This window comes from Triticum aestivum, chromosome 6B, assembly GCF_018294505.1.
Source record: "Triticum aestivum cultivar Chinese Spring chromosome 6B, IWGSC CS RefSeq v2.1, whole genome shotgun sequence".
NCBI classification, from domain to species: Eukaryota; Viridiplantae; Streptophyta; class Magnoliopsida; order Poales; family Poaceae; genus Triticum; species Triticum aestivum.
Window position 1 is genome coordinate 53,823,915 of NC_057810.1, and position 15,216 is coordinate 53,839,130.

The 15,216-nt window shown below is 44.6% G+C and overlaps 1 pseudogene; it reads left to right on the plus strand.

The window, feature by feature from the left end:
* The first annotated feature begins 3,865 nt into the window (after positions 1–3,865).
* Positions 3,866–8,166, plus strand: LOC123138792 (putative disease resistance protein RGA4; annotated as a pseudogene).
* Positions 8,167–15,216: the final 7,050 nt, after the last annotated feature.

The following is a 15,216-nucleotide window of genomic DNA, read 5'->3' on the forward strand; positions in this document are numbered from 1 at the left end:
GTCTGTTGCTTAGACGGTGGCTTTAGTCTTACTGTTGTATCACTTTGTAAGGTCTTGTGAGAATAATTAATAAAGTGACCGTATGCATCGTCCAGATGCAGAGGCCGGGGGTCATCCTCCTTTTCTAAAACAAATGGAGCCAATAGCATTTCACTATTTTCCAGCAAATCAAATGACCGTAATCTAAAGTTGGAGTGTCCTGTACCTGTACCCAATTGTGCTAGTGGTGCTAGCTGCTCAACTTAAAGCTGCAATGCTGCATGTGTTGATATAGAAAGAAAACAGAATGCAGTTCTGACTTATATACCAGTGTGCAAGTTATGGCACATTTAATCACCTCTACACATCTTGATACAAGTTTCCGAATGTATCTCCAATGGAACAGTTCATGCCAGAAAAATAACCTGATTAGACAGTTACATGATGCTCATCATCTTTCTTTTGCCCAGACAACCCCTTGTGAAGCTGCCTGTGCTGATGTAGAAAGAAAACCGAATGCAGTTTTCATACAATACTGTTTATATGGGATGGAACATACCAGTAAAAACTATTGTATGTATGTTTAATTACCTGCTGTTTAGTACTAGTAAGGGACAAATTGCAATATTAAGTGCCTGGAGATGTGAAGTATCTGCATGGAATGACATCTCTTATGTATTGTTTGCAACTACGCACTTCTATTACTCAATAAAATTTGCATATACTCAGTAGCATAGCAATGCAATGCTACTGGGATAGTTTCACTTTTTTTTGAGATACGGTGAAGGCTTGGTGAGTTGGCTAATGTTTGAACTTGAATCCTTTCATACACGGGCCTGTGTGCTTCAGTGTGTTGGGTGTGTGATTATCGTCCTTGTTAAAAGTCTATGAACGATGCAGGTACATGTTGTGTTTATTTTATTTTGCGTGTGCTCATTTTCACTGTTTTATTTTGATTGTGTCCCATGTTGTATGAGTAGGGGAAATCCTACGTCGAATTTCTGCTTTATGTCCCATTTTGTGTGTCTGACTGATGAATTTGTCTGGTTCTGACTGATGAATTTCAAATTATTTTGCCTTTGTGGGGATTCACACAAGGCTTGGATGACTTTGCTCATGTTTGAATTCTTTTACTTGTTATATGAACCTCATATATCACTTCCACCTCACAAAAAGAAGATAAGACAATTTTGCTCGTGCAATCTGGACAGGGGAAGCTAAATGAAAGACACATCAAAATTAGCAGCTATTTGCCAAAGGCGTCATAACTGGCTTTATTATAACATTCACAAATTTTCTCACAAGTAGTGCACCGAACTGAGATATATTTTATTGCATTGGTGCAGCAGTTCAACATCATATGATCCCATGATCGAGCGATCCTGATCTTCAAGGTTCCTTGGCGGGACCATGGCCACCCCACATCTTCTCGCATGCATGGATACAATCCGGAGTGCAAGCTGCATATGCAAAATGGCAGTGCAAGCACAAGATCATGAGAACAAAATAACAGAAAAAAGAGCACACATATTCCATCAATGTGCCTCTACCGACAGACCCACAAACTAGGGTGGTAGGTCCTCTACTCCTCTTACCGGACGGCGCTGGTGACAGGCCGCAGATAGAGTCGGTGCAGCAGGCGACCATGCAGGAGACGACAGGGTCCTTGTTGTCATTGCAGCTGCCGCCACACACAACCTTGCAGAGCATCGGGAAGGCGTTCTTGCACTCTAAGTAGCACTTTCGGTAGCAGTTGCAGGAGTGATCCGAGAGCTGCTGACGACATGGCCTTGACAGCATGAGGAGCAGGAGCATGCACAGGGCGGCAATGGCCGCCGCTCTCTTCTTCACCACCATCTCCCTCCTCGTGCAGGCAATGAGAAGAGAAGAGAAAGAGAACTGCCGTGGTGAGTTGTGAATGGTGACTGTTCATTCAGCCAGTGTGAGCTCTTATATATCAGAGAACTGCTGTGTGACTGTTCATCTCAATGGGGGCAATCTCGACATTTGACACGGATAATTTGTATTGTAGCCGAGCAAAGTATTTCAGTATTCTACAGCAAACTAAATGCGCCACAATTTCAGGTTGAGTGTCCTGTACCCAGTTTTGCGAACGACAACTGAATGCATGCTGCCCACATCTTTCTTTTGCCCCAGACAAGCTGCATGCACTGATGTAGAAAGATAACTGAAAGCAGTTTCATACAATGCTGTTTATATGGGAAATTACTATAAACAACTATTTTGTTTCTAACGCAGAAGAAGTTGATCAATGAGCTGATTCAAGAATTCGCATTGATGACAACTGGAAATCTGTTCGACCATTTGTGACAGATGTTTCCGTTGCAACATACTGAAATTGATTCGATCGTTCATGTCCAATGTTTTTCACAGCAGCCAAAAGATGATTCCAACAAAACTATAATTTGTTTCAACCGAACATGAAAATATTGCAGGGTTAATATTTGTTTCAGATTAGATGAGATTTTGTCTTGAAAGGAAGAAGAGGGTTTACTTTCACCTATGTACAACAAAATGGCTATATATTAAAACTGATGCAGCTTGGTTTTTTAAGTGCAACACTAGAATCAGGTCTTACTTGTCACTGAATCTTACACCTCTGCTTGCAAAGAATCCACCACTTTTTAGTTGATCAACATCGAGTGCTCCTACTGTGCCGCCAATTTTTGCTTGAAGAAAAATTACTTTTATTTTGATTCATGCCCCCATCTTTTCACCTGGATAAGTCGCTTCAGCAATCGAATCCGCTTCCCTTCACCTGCATTTCAACAATTCAACACGCACCTGATCAGGGCTCTTTGCCTCCTTTCTGTTGCTTCAAGCACACGAAATCTCTTTTTCTTTTGGAAATTTCCAACTTGTACAGCCTCGCATTAGGAACAAATGTGCACCATTCACTATTCAAGTAGTGTGTCTCATAATTTGAGGTACACAAAATGTCTACTATTCCTATGTTTGAAATTCTGCAAGATTCTATACTGCATGACAACCCTTATTTTGGTGTTCCAAAAGGAGCCCTGACAGTTTTTCTGTTGCCAAAAAAGAGGTATCTACGGTGGTACAAGGATGCCTATCCTTTTAGCCCTCGGCGTCATACAGAGAGTCGAAGATGATATTAAGAACATGTTGTAACCATTTATGTACTAATGCAATATCTAACACACTTAATACTCATGTGTCTCTAAAAGACTAAGATTTTAACTAAAAAAACAAGGTGAGGAAGAGATGAAATTAGTACAACTAAAGACCACTCTCCCTTTAATGTTAGGACACCACCTCTTGGCTAAGGTAACACAGTCTTTCATATCTTCTATCTATAGTCTTATGAATAGATGGTGATATATGGTGGTCATTAGTGTCTTGCTAAAACAAGTTTGGAACAATTCACTGCTACATATGGAATTGATGTAGTCAGTCATGATATGATGAGCAATTCAGGCATTCACATTTCAGTTGTTCCATGTGCACTAGATGCAAAACTGCAGAAGGGCCATAAACTAGTAGCCGGAACCAAGTTGACCCTACCTTGGAACCAGATCATGTGAGTGATCGATCATGATTAGTCATAACTGTTGTTGCACAATTAAACATGTCCAGTGGCATTAGGCGCATCCATGGTGTTCACTTAACTAAACTAATGGTTAATCCAGTAACATACTCCAATGAATGCTTCCATTCATTATTATAGTAATATATATCGTGCTTGCACGGAACTTGTTGTTTTGGCATAACCAAGTAAAGGTAGGTGCTCCCACAGAAATTAATGATTTGGGTAAACAAGTCCAAAGTCAAACACAACTCTCTAAAGGAATCTCCACGTCAAAACAATGGATTTTGATTTTGCTCCAGCTCCATGTTCCATGGGAAAAATTATGCTACTACCATTTTAATACTATATCATTTTATAAAATCATTGCTTAAAGTCAATGAAGGCTTATATTGTGGTATCAAGGACTAAATGTCCCCTGCACAGATTCGTTGTGTTAGTCCTGACTCCTCCTTGTCCTTCCTGTTTCCTGTCGAGAGAGCGAGATTCAACCCTCCTGTCCACAGCAATGGCTACTACTGCTGCACTGATATTTGCCGGGAAGTCGGTTGCGACCCCGGCCATCTCATTCATCATGAAGAAGGCATTCGGCTATCTCAGTGAGAGGTACCAGCCTAAGGATCTAGAGCAGCTCAAGAATAATCTGTCACGGAAGCTCAAGCAGATCCAAGCGGTGTATGATGCTGTTGATCGTCAGGAGATCAGCGAGCAGAGCGATGCACTGGATGAGTGGCTCTGGCGATTCCGCGATGCATTCGAGGAGGCTGAGGATGCACTTGATGAGATAGACTACTACAAGCTTGAAGAAGAGGCAGAAGCGCACAACCTAGAACAGGTGCGTAATTCAGTCACAAAATTCTACAAAGAAAAGGTTGTTGGCAAGTTTGCAAGGATGATTTCTGAGGGTAAGATGGTAAAGAAGCTGAGGGAGGCCGTAGAGAAGTTAGACAGTGTTGCTCAAGATGTGGGAAACTTCCTTCAGCTTTTATGCCGTGTTGATAATCTTGTCCTGCAAGATCATGCTGAAAGTAGTGAACACCAGACTAGCTCCGCTTTGGTGCCTAATGAGATCTTTGGCCGTGACAGTGAGAAGAACCAGGTTATGAGGTGGTTGACTGCTAATATATGTAATAATCGAGTCCCGATTTTTGCAATAATCTGAATTGGAGGTATAGGAAAGACAACCCTTGCTCAGATTGTGTGCGAAGAATTGAAAGGTTCAGCACACTTTGACTGTGTTTTGTGGGTACATGTTTCTGGTAATGTTTTCAGTTCAACAAGGATAATGAAAAAGATCTTGGAGGCAGTTACAAAAGAGAAGCCTAATGCTAATACTTTGGATGCATTGCAACAGATTCTCACGGACAAACTTGTCCTTAAGAAAGTTCTGCTTATTTTGGATGATGTTTGGGAAGATAACAAAATGAGTGAATGGGAAACATTAATGGCTCCTTCGTGGAGTATGCAGAGAGGAAGCAAGATCCTGGTGACAACCCGAATGAGGTCTGTGGCAGATATGGTTGCAGGTGTGATGAGAAGTAGAAATGATTATTTGCACTTAGATGGATTAAATGAAGATGAAAATTTTATGCTCTTCAAGAAGTATGCATTTGATGGTTTGAATTTGGAAGATTATGCACACCTCTTGCCAATTGCTGAAGAAATAGCAGAAAAGTTTCATGGCTGTCCTTTGGTGACAAAGATTGCAGGTGGCCATCTACAGAGCAATGTAAGTGATCAGCATTGGAAGGACCTGCACAGACAATTAGAACATTTAGAAGGAAGCACTGATGCTATCGTCACAACTGTTCTTCGATCGAGCTACCATCATCTACCTGAGCACTTACAGCTTTGTTTTAGATACTGTAGCATATTTCCAAAAGGTCACAAGTTTAAGAAGGAAGACATAGTGAAAATGTGGATGGGTTCAGGGCTGATCCTGCGAACTGAAGGTGGGACCGAAAGGCTAGAAGACATGGGAGGAAGATACTTTGTGCAGTTGGCAAGAAAGTCATTCTTTACTTTTGTGCCAACAGTAAATCCTTACCAGAAATACTGCACGGAGTACTATGTCATGCATGATTTATTGCATGAGTTGTCATGTAATGTTTCTATTGGTGAATGCCTAAGACTTGAATCCGGTGGTTTCCTGCATCATAAGTGTACAGTTAGACACTTATGGGTAGCAAACTTCAGCAAGTTATCATGTGAGGAGATCAAGGCCATTTCCTGCTTTAAGAGTTTGCGTACACTCGTCATGGAAGACTCTTATCATGTCAGTGCTGATCATGTAGATGCACTGCAGGAAGTCATAAAAACTGTCAAGTGCTTGCGGTTATTGAGCTTAAAAGGGATAACCAAATTCTATTTCCCAAATGAAGTTGCTAATAAGCACCTTCGTTATATCTCTGTCTCTAGGATGGAGGAAATACATGGACTTTCTAAGCTCTATCATTTACAAGTACTTACTGCAGCGAAAAGAATAGGTACAACATCAGAACAAGTGGAGAATATGGAAAACCTGTTTCATCTGCGGTATGTGTCCTATGGTAGTAATGGATTTGGTGAGTTTCCTGTTGGCAGATTAACTTCACTGCAAGAGTTGTATAACTTCAAAATTCAGTCAGTGGAAGGTTACCGAATAAGTTCATTAAAGAATTTGACAAGCCTTTGCAAGCTACAAATGTGCAACCTTGAGAATGTTGGCAGTCATGAAGAGGTTATTGAGGCCAAGCTAAATGAGAAATCCTATCTTGGGTCACTTTCACTTAACTGGTCTGAAACTAATGATGTTCCAATCGAAGACAGCCTGGTCCTTGATAAACTTGAGCCACATGCTCGTCTTGAAAATCTTGAAATTGCAGGATATAGTGGTGTCCGATTCCCATCTTGGATAAATGATCCCCCTCTGGTCAATATGGTGTCACTTGAGCTGAGACAGTGCAAAAATTGGGTGTACCTCCCGTCTCTTGGAAATCTACAGTTACTCAAGCATCTCGAGTTGCAAAACCTTACTGGATTGAAACAGATTGGGCAATCATCTGCTGATTCCTTTCCTCAAAATCTGAAAACCCTAGTGGTGGAAGGATGCCAGGGATTAAGGAAACTACCACTTCTACCTCTGACTTTGATGCAGCTAGAAATAAGTAATGTTGGATTGGACATCCTCCCGGGAATTGTTGCCCACCATGATAACGTTGGTTCTGAGGCCATGCCACCCAAGCTAGTATCAGTCATTATCAGCAATTGTTCAAATTTGACTACGTTGGCAGAGAGCTTTCTAATGCGCGAACACTATATCTGCACTCTTCGGATCCTAAAGATTGTTGACTGTAAAAAACTAATCCATGCTCCTTTATCATTTGGGAGCATGAATGATCTTACAGAATTTCGTATTGGGTGCTGTTACTCATTGAGAATGATGCAGAAGGTTGATGGTGGACTACTCCCTTGCACGCTTAAGGAACTCTCTATGGTGCAGTGTGGTGACCTCCAACTTCCTCTGCTGGATTCACTGGTTGGTCTGACCAATCTTACCTCACCGAGTTTGTGCAACTGCTCCAGGGTGAAGTCTCTTCCATCATCAGAGGTGTTCCGGAGTCTCACAGCACTGCGAGAGATGGTTATCACAAACTGCATTTTCTTGTCATCGTTGGGTGGGCTTGGAGCTCTTTCATATCTCAGTTGGCTAGAAATTACAGACTGTCGCCAACTTCTGGTGGCAGCACAATCAGGTGAAATGAATGGACATTCATTGGTTGAGATCTCCTTGAAGGTCTACTCGCTCTGGATCCAAACCCCTTCCATGTTGCATATGGAGCCACTGAGTAGATTGTGTAACACCAAAAACTTGATTATCTCTGTTGGCTGCGGCACAATATCTCGACAATGGATGAGACAAAATAGGTACCTCGAGTCCCTAGAGATATTGAAGCCAGAGATTATGTTATGGCTTGAACGGTTTTCCTCTCTCAAGAGACTGGAGTTCGATGTAGTTCCCTGTCGCCTCCCGTTTCCTGGTCTGCCCTCTTCGCTGGAATCTTTCATTATCAGAAAATGTGATCCAGAGGTGGCGGAAAGCTGGAAAAAGAAAGAGAGCTTTCAATGGAACAAGATTTCCCGCATCGGTCATGTAAGAATAGGTATTACCCCGCTTCTCATCACTAAGTTCTTCCATCTCATCATCACCTGCAATCTAGTTGTCAGACCAATAGATGTATTCCTATCTTAGGTACTGTTTCCATGTATTAACCAGAATTATCTCCTGTCAGACTGTGATCTGGGCATCAGTTTAACTATGTGTTAACTTTGCAGGAGACACAAACTACTCTTTGGGTCAGGAGAGACGTGTTACAAATTTGGTGAACACAGCTACCCATTTTGATAGCTGTGGTTCCCTACGAGGAAAGAGAACTAAAAGGTACCCCACCATTTGTTTGTAGTCAATGGAGTACATGTCATTTCTTGCTTCGATGTTATAAGCCTATGTCATTGTGCTGTACATATAGGTGAAGTCCAAGCTGGTTATCTCTGCTGCCTGGAGATTCGAGAAACAAGTCACGGAAAGCGACGTCCTCTCATTTTCACGCTGCAAGTGCAACTGGAGGGAGAAGAAGTAACCACATCGTGCTGCTCTGTTCCACTGTTGGCCCCTCCCTTCTCATCTCAGGCTAGCCGCTGGCGACAAGGTTGGTGTGGGTCTCGTACTCCCACGACTGTACAAATGTAGTTGGGATCTAGTACTTTCTAATAGGTTTTCTTTTCCCGTGTTGTTTTGGGGTCGACCCCGTTGTAGAACTAGCTGACTGTCATCCGACCGCCGTCTCTTGTAACAACCTAACGAGCCTCTAGGATTTTGTCGATATTGAAAGTTATATGTGTGCTATAATAGCGGTATAGATATCATCATACGTTTGTTCGATATGAGATTTATACAATTGTATAGCAGCATATAAGACTGGACAGAAAAAGTGAAAGCTCTGTAGACATAAACACAAATGCTTGGTCGGAACTTAGGCTTTCCGGGCATTATTCAATTTCTCCCTGATTGGGAAGTATGGATCATTAAAATAGAAAATGGAAATCCTTGTGCACATAAACACAAACACCTGGTGGTCAGGAGTTTAGACTGCAAGGTGTTATTCAGTTTAGGTTGGATCATAAGGCACAGATCAACAAGAAACACTGGCTCTACTATCAGGATCACTCTTCGTTACCTGATTTCCAGCATTGTATGGTTGAACGATGTGCCCAGTGCGTGACCCAAATTCCAGTAAGGCTCCTGCACCACTGCCAGCAATCCCGCCTCTGTCCTCCACGGAATGGTGCAGTGGGCGAGGAAGGGCGACGCCCGGCGCATCGGGTTCGTGTTCCACGCGCCGAGAGAGGCTCGATGGTGCCAGGAATGTCGCGAGATCTGAGATGACCGGATCAAAGAACCGGGTGGCGAGGGGGGAGGGGCTACTGGGGACTGTAGAGGGAGAGGCGACTGAAAGGGCGGGGATTAAGAGTATCTCCAGCCGTGCCTCCAACAGGTCCTCCCCAAACGTTTTTACCGCGCCGGCACCCAAAAATCGGCCCAGTCGCGTCTCCAGTAACCCGTTTTTTGCCGGCTTGGACCGAAACTGGCGCCGACAAACCCAAACCAAACCCGGCACGCTCAGGGGCGCCTGGGGGCGCCGGCACAAGCGAAAAGGAGCATGGGGCCGCTCTGTCGGCGAGTCGAGAGCCTCTTCCCGCCGTTTCTTCCCGCTTTTCTCTCCACTTCCCTCTCATTCTTTTCATTCCTCTCGCCAATCTCCCTCCCGCTCGCCTCCCAGCTGGCCGCCATGCCGCTGAAGAAGTACGTGATCCCCCGCGCCGCGACAGCTGCGGCCGCCACCGTCGCCCAGTCAAAGCAGAGGAAGCCGAGGGCGCCGCCGTCCAAGCCACCGGGCCTGACCAACGCCGAATGGAGGGCGGAAGTTCAGCGACGGGAGGCTGTCACCGCCGACCGGCGGAACAGGGCCAACGCAAAAAAGGCCCGGGACAGCGCGGCGCATGCGGCTGCGGCTGTGGCGGATCAAGCCGAGGCGTCTCGCGTGGGGATGATGAATCCACCCGGCGGCCACGCCCAGCACGCGTCCTAGCGCCAGCAAAGCGTCGGCTCTCCGGCCGGCTTTTCATCATCGCCGCAACCATGTGGATGCACGCCGTCGCCGGGCTACGCCGACGGGGACGCGCACGGTGGGTTCAACCCCAACGTCACCTTCCCCCATGGACACCTGGCCCAACGCACGCCCTCGCCCGCCTTGCGCTCGTCGAACTCGGCCTTGATGCGCTCCCAGTATGTCTCGATGCTCTAGTTCGTGCCGGTTGTCGGGTCGAGGCAGACGACTTTCCACGCTTCGGCGAGACATTCTTTCTCCTTGGACGCCCACTTGATGCGCGGCTCGCCGACTCGGCCGCCCGCTTCTTCTTCTTGCTCCTTCTGCCTGAACAGTCACCGGTTCCTCCTCCTCCTCCTCGTCGTCCTCCTCCTCCTGCTCGTCCGGCTCCTCCTCGCCGTACTCGTGCTCGCCATCCACGCCTCCGCTGAGGTCCAAGGAGAAAGAATGGTGGCGCCGCTCTCCGGGCGAGCTGCGACCTCCTCGACGATCCCATGCCATTTGTTGCACGCCGGTCTCCCACTTCTCTTCGCCGTGTGCGCCCGCCAACTGTTTGTTCATCGGCGCAGCTGGTGCGCATGTTCGTCATGTATCACCAGGACAACAGCGACCAAGGATTCAGGTACCTCCATGTCTTCAAGCGGATCGACAAGTGCGAGAAGTGGGCGGAAGTCCGGCACACCCTCGCCAAGGCCAAGGAGACCTACAAGCCGGACACGCCGACGCCGGGCGCGTCAGAAGGGCGGCCGGACGGCAATAAAGGGGCCAAGAAGGGGAAACACGCCGACGCGGCTACCGCGCGAGTGCAGGAGTCCATCGAGAATTGCCTCGCGGACGCACAGGCCCGGGCGGCCCTGCTTGAAGAGAAGACCGAGGCGCGGTGGTCGGCGTTGATGACGAACAGTGCCGTTAAGCTCGACCTGCTCCGGACCAACGTCGCCGCGAAGAAGAGGAACACCGACCTGGCTTTTCTGATGGGCGGGGCGGACATGCTCCAGAGCAACGATGAGAAGCTCAAGGCGTGGTACATGGCGGAGCGCGGCCTCATCCTGAAGCAGCTGCCGACGAGGGCGCCGCCAACTCCCGCGCCCACGCCCACGCCGCCGCCAAGCCCGAGTGATGATGCCTCCACAACGCCCAGCAACACCGAAGCCGTGCTGACGCCGCCTAGCACAGAAGCAGCGCCGACGCCGGAGGCCACCCCCGCCGAGTGATGCACGTGTCCAGACTTGTGGCGTTCTTTTTTTTGTACCCCAAACTATTTATTATCCGATCGCCGAACTATGGCCTACGATCGCCGGACTGTGGTGGCCTATGATCGCCGGACTTGTGGCATTTTTTGTGATGAGCGGAAACGACCAAGTTTGAAATTGCTGCGTCCTGGGGATGGCGCTTTGGGGCATGACTGGGAGCTAGGTCGCCCGCAAGGGCCAATCTAGCGTCGGTTCGCCCCCAGTCCGCACTTTTTAGGCGCCCTGGGGGGCCGAACGGCTGGAGATGCTCTAATGGATTAGAACGCCTCTAGCAGATCCCCTATAATCTGGTACTGTAAAACGATATACAACTTTCGGTAAAAACGTCTTTTTATACTATGTTTTTACGATATGACATGTGTTCCGGTAGAATAGATTCCATAATTGAACCAATCTGTGGTTGGATGGTTAGATGAACAGTGGTATCCCCAGCCTATCAAGTTCAAATTCTGGTGCTCGCATTTATCCTGGATTTATTTCAGGATTTTCGGCGACACGCGTTCAGTGAAACGGGACGTTCCCGTCGACTACGAGGCTGCTAGGGTGACTTTGTAAAATTTAGAGACGATTTGCCGGCTCATAGGAGTAGAGTGTGCATGTATGCTTTCATAGGGATGAGTGTATGCGCGTATATATGAGCGCGGCAGGGTGGGGTTCTTCAGGTTCGAGAACAAGGTCGCGGAGGGCGCCGATATCTGTGTGCTCACTCGCCGGCGAGGGAGAGCGCCAGAGTGGCTGACTCACCTGGGGCCGAGTCGGAGCGCGACGCGTTCGGACTCGTGTGCAGGCGCTAGCTCTGGATCCAGAGCTCCGAGCGCCGCCGCCTACGCGCGTGTGCTGGTCATCCATGTTGTGCCACTTGGCAGCACACTTCCCGGGCATTCTCGAGCTCAATCTCTCCCCGTCGTCGTTCCACTCGTTCTACCCCAGTGTTATCGACGATGATTTGGACGTCATTGTAGGGGGTTTTGCAATCTACGTCAGCAGCTCGCGGGCGGCAGCCGGAAGACCGTGGCGGGAGCCAAAAGTTTCTTCCTGTCAACGGTTTTTTGTTTTGCAGGTCCATGTAAAAAGATGGAGGGGTCCGATAGATATAGCGGAATAAGCTCAAACTATGCATGATCCCGCAAGAAAATTTAATGGGTGAATGATTTTATAGAGTCCCTTCGGGATGGGAAATCGGCCCCATCCGCTATATCGGCGGTTATTATAACGGATGAACCGGTTTCCGGGATATGGAGACAGCACTAGTGCAGAACCGGTCTTTAGTGCCAGTTCGTAACGGCCTTTAGTGCCGGTTCTCCAACCGGCACTAAAGAGTGGGGACTAAAGGTCCCCTCCCCCCTTTAGTACCGGTTCGTCACGAACAGGCGCTAAAGTGCGAACACGTGGCACGAGCCAGGCCCGGGTGCGCGTAGGGCTTTAGTACCGGTTGGTAACACCAACACCAACCGGTACTAAATGTTTGGGTGTTTTTTTAAAATTTTTGCTTTAGTTTTGTGTTTTCAATTTAATTTAGTGATTGTTTTACATTATAATGAGTTGTTAAATCATTAGGTGAAAGTACCGCGGATTAGTTTCGACTGGAGGATCTAGCTAGCTATATATAGCTAGCTATAGCTAAGTGATCAAGTATATATATATGCCATATCGATATTATATACTTGATCACCTAATTAGGTGATCAAGTATAATATATATGGATATGGCATATATATAGTTGATCACTTAGGTAGGATCCATCCAGCTGAAACTAATATGTGGTTTCTTTCATCAAATGATATAATAATTACTCATCATATCATCATATTATTAATATAAAAACTCTTGCATCATATCATCAACATACTCTAGAGCTAGCTAGCTAAAATCATCGTAGTCGTCATTATCACTATTTAATTATCATAGTCATTTCCGCTATTTAATCATCACCAACAGTAGCTTAAAGAAGAAACATTCACTTGTACCAGAAGCAAAAATATCATCGAGTTCAACATGATTGTCATGATATTATAAGCGTTCATACATAACACCATAAAAGCAAATCACTTTTTGAGATTAAGTTCAGAACGAAGAACACGGACATGAACGGACAAGTACTAAGAGCAGCATGCTAAATCACTCCTGCTAGCTACTCTCTCTCTGATAAAATAGCATAGAACATGTATAGTTCTCCTGATTCATCATACTGGAGCATGCAGATGAACCTGTCTCCTAACCGTGGGCTGCGCTTCTCATTGCTGCCCCCTAGTACTTCTCTGCGATCGTTAACAATTTTCCTCCAATCTTTCACTATTAAGCATTCATCGCTTGTAGAAATCCTGAATGCATTCATGTGCAATGCATGATATCTTGGCCGTAAGCTAACAATTGACATGCGACCTTTAGTCTCGATCACCTGAGGCATAACTGTCATCGGGAGTCCCTGTTGAAGAACATCGTATAGTACTAATTAATATACTTAGCAATGAAAGTTTAGCAAAAAAATTATGTATGCAAAAGATGCACTGAGGACAAATAGTAAAAATCTTACCATCGTTCCTAAATAGATGTAATCGTAGTTCAATACCATCACTATTGATCGCACATTTTGAGTACTAACATTTCTAAGTGCAGAAAGAAAATTTGTCTTGACAGTATGAAGATTCTCAAGCCATGAAACATAATGACTTATCTCCTCGCAGTTTAGTTCAGCTCTGGAACAGTAGTAGGTCCTGTCTACCAAGCGTCGGACATGTTTGGTTGAATGGAGATAAGCTGTCGTTGTGACTTACTGTATCGAATTCGAAGGTCTCATCCAGCTTGATGCTGAATCGCCTATCATCAACAAGGAAATTTCTATCGCACTAGCCGCGCTGGTCTTCACAGTATTCACACATAATGAATTTTTTCCGTCGTCAGACGACATTTCCTATGTTCATATAGGCGAAACATTAAACACTTACTAATTCAACTAATTCAACTAAGCATTTACTAACAATAAACTAGTTGTATTAATTCAAACAACCTCATATACCTAAATTTTAATTAGTTCAAATAATTTCATATACCTAAATTTTTTTGCTAAAAATAAACTAGTTCTGTTAATTCAACTAGTTCAACTAAGCATTTACTAAAAATAAACTAGTTCTATTAATTCAAATAGTTCAACTAATCTCATATACCTAAATTTTCTTACTAAAAATAAACTAGTTATATTAATTCAACTAGTTCAACTAAGCATTTATTAAAAATAAACTAGTTATATTAATTCAAACAATCTCATATACCTAAATTTTAATTAGTTCAAATAATCTCATATGTACCTAAATTTTCTTGCTAAAAATAAACTAGCTAGTTCTATTAATTCAACTAGTTCAACTAAGCATTATATTTTCTAAAAATAAACTAGTTCTATTAATTCAACTAGTTCAACTAATCTCGTATACCTAAATTTTCTTACTAAAAATAAACTAGTTATATTAATTCAACTAGTCAACTAAGCATTTACTAAAAATAAACTAGTTATATTAATTCAAATAATCTCATATACCTAAATTTTAATTAGTTCAAATAATCTCATATACCTATTTTTTTTTTCTAAGAATAAACTAGTTTTATTAATTCAACTAGTTCAACTAAGCATTTACTAAAAATAAACTAGTTCTATTAATTCAACTAGTTCAACTAATCTCATATACCTAAATTTTCTTACTAAAAATAAACTAGTTATATTAATTCAACTAGTTCAACTAAGCATCTACTAAAAATAAACTAGTTCTATTAATTCAACTAGTTCAACTAATCTCATATATCTAAAATTTCTTACTAAAAATAAACTAGTTATATTAATTCAACTAGTTCAACTAAGCATTTACTAAAAATAAACTAGTTCTAATTCATCTAACATTAACATTTCTAACATTCTAAAAATAAATTAGTTATATTAATTAATTCATCTAAACAATAGGAAATAGAAAATAAGTAAAAAAATATGTGTGTCTGTGTGTGTATGTGTGTAGTGTACATGTGTGTGTGTGTATGTGTGTGTGTGTATGCGTGTGTGTATGTGTGTGTGTGTGTATGTGTGTGTGGTACGATCGAGAGGGCGTACGGGTGGCGGGGGCGGCGACGACGGGCGGCGAGTGCGGCGGGGACGGCCGATGACGACGGGCGGCGGGGGCGGCGACGACGACGGGCGACGGGGGCGCGCGGCGACGACGGGGACGACGACGACGGGCGGCGGGGGCGGCGAGGGCGGTGGGGACGGCGACGACGTGCGGCGGGGGCG